The sequence below is a fragment of the Egretta garzetta genome, unplaced genomic scaffold, assembly GCF_000687185.1.
Source record: "Egretta garzetta isolate BGI_Z169 unplaced genomic scaffold, ASM68718v1 scaffold130, whole genome shotgun sequence".
Lineage (NCBI taxonomy): Eukaryota > Metazoa > Chordata > Aves > Pelecaniformes > Ardeidae > Egretta > Egretta garzetta.
This window is the reverse complement of record NW_009258284.1, coordinates 1593667-1601295: the sequence shown is the minus strand read 5'-3', so window position 1 is coordinate 1601295 and position 7629 is coordinate 1593667.

Genomic DNA, 7629 nt, shown 5'->3' with positions numbered 1-7629 from the left:
CTGCCTTTTGTGAGCAGGTTTCTCTTTTCCTTTGACGGCGTCCGCTGTGCACGCCCCTGTGATAAACGCAACAGCGAACACAAACTCCTTCCTTCCCATCTCGCTCGCCACATCCCCAGGGCAATGCAAAACCCTGTTTGAAATCGAGTTACTCCTGTTCCTAGAGAACTCTTGTTGCTTGGACAGAGGAAAAAATCGCGTCCTGGAGTCTTTGTTTTCACTTGGAATTCTTAACCATAGCCTGACTGTTAGAGCACAGATTTCTCTGTGAAGTTAATGGATTTCTTACTGGGAAGCTTAACATGTGATGCCAGTGCCTGCCAAGTAGTGAAGGGATGATGTTACAAATCTGCTGAGCCGGGGCTTCCTCCTGCTCACTGCCTACCCCCCCGAAGCCAACTAGCAACTCACACGTGCACCTCTGGCTGGGGGGGAGTACAACCACCCTGCTGCCTCCCCTTGCTGGCGCCCTGGACGCATGGACCCTATGGCTGTGGCCCCCAGTCCAGCTGCTGGCACTGAACCCCTCCCCACCCCACTTGCTGACACCGCAGACACGCGGGGGCCTCTGCCACCCGTGACCTGACTTGGGTTGCTGACGCTTAACTCGCTCAGCCCGTGACCTCTGGTCCCAGCAGTTGCTGGCAGTGGGACCCTCAGACGATCTGATCACCGTAACGTAGCAGATGCTCTCGCGTGACACGTACCCTTACCCAGGTAACAGATACGGCCACAGCTCTTCATTCAGGAACCAGACATACTGGCTTTTTCTCTCTTAAAAGAGCCTTTGCACAGACATACTGGTTGAACCACCATGCCCAGCCATCAGCCCCTAACATTTGCAGCTCTTGAGTTTTCTACAAGGCTGTCTGGATACTTAATGCCTTTGTGTCTTAAGTGAAAGGATTCATTGCATCCTATCTTATGATGGAATCTACCTAGACAGCAATAAGGGTGATGCACATAAAGGTAGGTTGAAGAAATGCTGGAGAAGAAACAGACTTGTGATGAAACAGTAGGGATCTGATGCATAACTGCACAAATTCAGTGTATGCAATGGTTTGGGATGAAGAGGAGTTTGGATCCCTGTAACCTGCCTTATTTTTACAGTGGGATGAGCCTCCATTAAGTTTGTGAGGGGTTTTCCAATACGTTTTACCTTCTAGTTACTTCTTGTCTCTACAGAGTACTTTGAAGCACGCTGGAAACGTGTAATGATCAACAGGTAGCAAACTCACTTTGCTCCAGTATTAATAAATCTTAGTTTTCTATGTACATTGATTTCTTTATTGCTCATTGTAATTTGAAAATTGTCCTTTGTGCTCTCTTAATGTGGGGGCATGTTGGCTGAAGCGTGCGGGTGCTACCTATTCCAGCTGCCGTAAGAAGTCAGACCCTTCCACATCTGTTACCCCAAAGCAGATCATGGCTCAGTGACCCGGTAGCCGCAGTGGCCTGGCTGCTAGCAGCTGTCAGGAGCAGAAGATTCAACATTTCCCGCACCAGTTCAGTCCTGCAAAGAGCTGATTTGCTTCCGTGTGCCTCTGAACGCAGACCAACAAATTCCCCACGCCCGAGCCAGCTCCGTGCAGGGGCAGCTGGAGTTGTCTCTGCAGGGGATCTGCCTGCCTACCTGGTGTACCCACACTTAGAGGGGGTGAGGTCTAGTTTTAAGGTACCCCCATCCCACGCTGCCCCACAGAGGAGAGGCGCAGCAGCTATGGCTACATCGCTGCAAGTTAGGGTTAGCTGGAGGAGAGAAGGATTTTCCTGGGCTGGCAGGGGCAGGATACAAGCAGGGTGTGAGTGCTGTTAGTGGAACAAGAGAGGGCATCAGATGCTTCTGCCCCAGAACCAAAGTGGCCCTGAGGCTTTTTCACTTGTGACGTTCCCGGGCTACATGGGATATTTCTGAACAGGGGAAAGAACAAAAGAAGGAGGGGGGCGAGGGGAAAAGTCATATCTGATAGGAAAGCTTGTCATTTGCTGGGATTATCTGGGTAACAGCTTCTTTTTTGTCTTTGATGTGTTTTCATATTTAGAAGGAGAAAAAAGACCAGAACCAAGGCCATGGTAAAGGCAAGTCGCAGTGAGAAGCTTGTAAGAGAACTGAAGGTGGACAATAAGAAAGCGTTGTCCAGGATGGCTGGGCTTGGGAGCACAGGGCGACCAACAGCCGATGAAACACGTACGTATTTTGGCATAAATATAGCTACAAATAAAAAGTGGATTTTGACTGCCCCAAACATTGCCAGCAGGCATTTTTGGTGACCTGTAACACTGAAGACGTATGGTGGGAATGCAGCTGAGGTAGGACCTGGTAGCCTTGTAGGCGGATATAGTTTTAGAGAAATCATGGTGGCAAGCCTTTGCTGGGGTGGTATTGCTGTACTTGTGTGGTGGAGAGAATACTGAAATTGGTAGGGGAGAGTCAGGCAAAACCTGGGCCTGTGGCATGTGTTGCAAATGAAATTGCAGATCAGTTTGTCAGGTTGCTGTTTGTGAAAGTCTGTTTTGGAATCAGATATTTGGAGGCCATCTGGACATGGTCCTGGGCAGCCTGCTCCAGGTGAGCCTGCCTGAGCAGGGGCAGGGATGGACCAGATGACCTCCAGTGGTTCTGGAAGGCCTTTCTCTTTGTTGTGATGCTGTGATTCTGGAATTTGTGCTGGGAGGGGCAAGCGGTGCGATGGCATACGGGTGGGGCGTGCTGGAAATGTCTGGTTAACTACTGTCTCCTGCTAGTCGGAAGGCTGCACACGTGTGTCTTCCATACCGAGACACCGAGTGCCTAGGTCAGTCTGTCCAGCTACACCAAGCAATGTAAAACCGAGCCTGATTTCAGAATTGGCTTGAGGAACTTTTGCGAGCTTCGCCACGTTAGGCAGGGAGCGCAACTCTTGAATGAGCATCTGGTGGTGTTAGAGAATAACCGTAGGAGGCAGACGGGTAAACTGGCTCTAGTGTGATTTTTCTGCAGGGCTCCATCACGCGTAGTGGTTACTTGGGAAGACAAATGCCATAACTCTAAACGTCCCCCCTTTCCTTCTTCCCCCAGCTTACATACTGAGCATGACGCCATATGGTCTGGAATAGCCCTGTGGCCAGTTGGGGTCAGCTCTCCTGGCTGTGCCCCCTCCCAGCTTCTTGTGCCCCTGGCAGAGCTGAGACCTGAGAAGTCCTTGGCCAGTCTAAGCACTACCCAGCAACAACTAAAAACATCAGTGTGTTACCAACATTCTTCTAGTACTAAATCCAACACACAGCACCATACCAGCTACTAGGGAGAAAATTAACTGTCCCAGCTGAAATGAGGACATTTCTAAATTCAGATTTATATAAAGATATAAAAAAAATAAAGATATAAAAGGAGCTGGATGTCACAAAGCGGTCTGCCTTGGGATATCTGTAACAGACCTTTCTGCCTATCCAGCGGACAAGGCATTGAATTCTTTGTTCCGAGCTCCCACACAGACACGAGGCAGGACTGGGGCAGGGCTAGAAGCACGAAGACTCATTACTGCCGTTACAGACGGTTTCTAAAATTTAGTAAAGGTCGTATTTGAAGAACAGAGGATGGAAAGATAGGCTCGATATTTCTCTTTTCCTATTATATTTCTTGCATGTAGAAAAATACATGCTAAGCCCGAGTTGGTGGAGGGAAGACAACATACTGAATAAATTACTTCCACTTCGTCCCTAGACTAGACGTGCTGACCCACAGCAAAGGCAGGACAGGAGTGAAAATGGGGAGGGCCAGACAGTGTGACTCTTCTGATTATTCTGAGTTGGGTTAAGTCTGGATTTAAGCAGCCTTTTTTCCTCTCTACATGCTTAGGTGGGTCACTGCAGGCAGCTCCAGCTGAAATTTATCTACAACAGCCTGTAAGACTTAGCAAAATCGTGGCTGTGCCTTGCTCCAAATTCATCCTTTGCAACTTGGGGTAATACAGAAGGCATGAAGACTGGTGTCTCGACTTGACTACTCTTGAGATTGTATCCACAAATCTTTCTGGAGAGTTTTGTTTACTGTCCTGGCCTTCAGTTAAAAGAATGTTTTCACGCAAACTCTAGATAATCTGAATACTAAATTCATATTCCAGATTTTTTTTTGAAGTAACAAGACTTTTAAGATAATCTGGGTCCTTTTTCATCACTGAATATTTGTGATCGATGCTGCCAACTCAGAATCTTATCTTTTGCGTTTCTTCATTTTCACCTGAGGATGTAGTTTAAACAGTTTTAACAGAGAGCCAAGGTATATTCCCACTTACAAATACCTGTAGAGGATGGTGAAAATCCCAGAAGTTTTCTTCCCACAATTTCCTCTGCATTTTTGGAAGGCAGTCTTGGGACAGAAGGGATTTCTACCTACATATCCATCTTGGAAACACCAGGCCTCTGGGCTGGACATTGCAACACTTAGTCCCCTAATTTCTGTGTAACAAAGCCACCCACATTCCTCCTTGGTACACTTTGGGCTTATGTGAAGTTGTTAAGTGCTGGGATTTGATTCATTGCAATCCACGCCTAATGCTTAAATAACAGAATATTTTAGATCTGTAGATATGCATCCAAAACATACTCTGTCGTGCGCACTTGATTCCTGTCCTGTGCTGAGCCAGTTTTTGTTTTTTTTTTAATTTGAAAAACCAGTTCTGGAAATGAAAGCAAACCCTGCCGCTCTGACATATCTGCCAGCACGAAGCGGTACGATGTGCGGCGTCAGAGCCTAGGGGGAGGCAATCTGTCTTGCTCCTTTTTTTCTCACCTTCCTGGGCCAGACTCAGACTGGCATCCCTGCCTGCCTGTTATCTCCGCATGCGGAGGGTAGCTGTTGCTAAGCAACTGTGGACCAGGCACCACAGCCTGGTTTTAAAATGTAGAATTAACTGAATTGGTTTTGATGAAGACAAGATACAGCTGAAGAGCACACAGGAGCAAGGGGAGGGGGGGAAGAAAAAAGCAGCTGTGATTTGCACTGGAGAACAAAAGGTGTCCAAGCAGAAAGGGGGAGTTTTGAAAGCAAAGAGGGAATGATGTATGTGGCCCAGGTAGAAGAAATAAATAGCCAGTTAGGTGTTAAGTGCTGTCTCTATAGTTGTACATCACCTAGTGCAGCAAAGCTCCCAATCTAGGGTTCTTCAAGGACACCACCGTAATATAAACAAGTGAATAAGAAGTGCTGCCACAGAACCTTTCACCTCTGCCTCTTGCTGGTCCTGATTTAAAGGCAGCCTCACAGCCACCTCCAATATGAGATAAAGAATACAGAAACAGAAGTGAGGGAATTTAACAGTTTTCTGTCCTGCGGAATTGTTACCTCCATTGATTCCTTCAGCCACCCTGGCTGGCGTGACAACAAGCCCGCGGCGGCCTCAGGTGACTGCGCAGTGACTGGGGACTCACCATATATATTTTGTAACCCTAACAATGTCACTACTGCATTCATGTACAGTCCATAAAGAATTTTTCTTCCAATAAGGACATTCCATGCTAACGAAATGTGGGCAAATCTCCTTCTTCTGTATTGCCTGAGACCCCAGAATCCAGATCGTAGCGTTCCATGAAAAAGCACATTGGCTGTTGGGCTCGATATCTTACATTATCCTTCTAGAGATATAAAGGCCAAGCAAAAAATATGCAAGTTTTTCTGAGCTTATTAATGTTTTGTCATTAATTCACTGCAATAGTCATTCCCATCCACGTTCACTTTTCATGAATATTTCAGCAAATAATTTCACAGGCTGAAATAGTCTTAGGAAAAAAAAGTATGCAAATATGGAAGAACATTGCCAAAAAAAGCCTGTACTACAACTGTGATTCTACCAGTTACACCAACCCCCCCCAATCATGGAGCATATGCGCTCCCCACTGAATCTAGTTATGACAAATCAATATGAATGAGAATTCAAATATTGAATATTTAGACTGGAAAATTTACAGGCCAAGAATTCTGTGTTACAATTAATTTGTGAGTGAATCTGAACAAGCTTAACACAGTTTTCTGCTGTTCAGAACGTTGAAAACAAAAGCAGAGAGAACGAAGTAAGGTGATTGCTTTTCAGCAACACAGCTTTGCTTGTAGTGGGTACCAGTCAGTCATTTGTTTTATTTCTCACCTGTTCTTAAATGCCAGCAATAGATTTTAAGAGCTCCTAGTTCACAAATACGTTGTCAGACAACTTTCAGATACCACTTTGGGTTTTACATAAAGCAAGATAATTAAATCTCATAGGTTTATTCAGTGACAGTCCAATAAGATGGATTTCTTTCATAATTCATATCTGAAGTACATGGTTTTTAAATAATTAGTTGTCTCATTAGAATATTATATATCTGGGGTTTCAGCATGTAAGCTAGAACTCTCTAGAGAGGTGCTTAAAAGTTAGGGACCTCTCTTTGGGTTTTGGTATTGCAGCTGCCATGCCCACAGATGCTATAACATTCCTACTTTGCTAACATGCTATCAATCAAGCAAAAAAAAATTTACTAATTTTCTGTATTTGAAGTTCATCTTTTCAATGTCTTTATTCATTACAGTGAGACTTTGATGTCACAGATCTGAGCGAAATATCAGAGAAAGAAGCATAGAGAAGGCAGGATGCCTAGTCTTCGTGATCCTTAATGAGAGAAAACCTGAATGACAGGAAAGCAAATTTACCATCCCAGAGGATGAGCTCAGACTGCCATCTGGGGGATTTAGGGCTGATAAATCTGGCTGACAGGCTGAGAAATTTAGTCTGTGTGGTGGATGTAACTGGATCCAGTTACAGTAGTCCAGTAGTCAAAGCATTCACTGCAAATACTTTGTCCAGGGAACTTTTTACTGAATTGTTCAGGGTGCAAACCCTTTGCAAACCTGACCTGACTTCTGAGTGCTTGTGGAATTGCTTGGATAAATCATTTTCGATCCACAGCCTGCTCTCAAACTTCCCTTCAATATGTTTCTGATCTGCGACTGGTTACTTATTTACATGGGATTTTTGTTCAATTTTGGGTGGGGTTTTTTTGCCCTTTGTTTCTTTTCAAAGAGGGAAGTAAAATATACTGAATAGTAAGGAGTGGTTAATAAACAAGAAATCATCTGTGATCATCACCAGACACCAAAAGGACCATCAGTCTCTATCCAGGCATTCATAAGAAGTTGGGGTAGTGCTTCCCTAAAGCTTGTGTGTACAGTATTGGGTTTGTGTAAAAGTTTTAGGAATAATGTAACACAAATGCCATCTAACATCGCAGCTGGCCAGAGTGCTAAGTGCCACCCACAAGTGCTTGTAATGAAATGAGTGCAAGCAGAAGGCGGGCCTGGGCTGTCGGGCCACCGTGGTGTGGCAGGAGTTGAGGGTGCAAGGCAGCTTGACATGGGTCAGCAGACGCTCTTGGTAGGGAACAAATGAAGCTACGTTCATCCACATCATGAGGCTTTTGTTAGAGAACAGATCAAGCTACTTTCATCCACATCATGCTGGTTCCAGGTATCACCCTAATTCCCCAGAGCAAGAGAAAATTTCTTATTCCAGGTAGCGGATTCTTTTAGTCTGGTTGGGGTATTTTAACTTAGTGCCACTTATTTCTCTAGGAAAGCCCTCTAGTTCAGGGGAAGGCATTACAGGACCATCTTCTAGG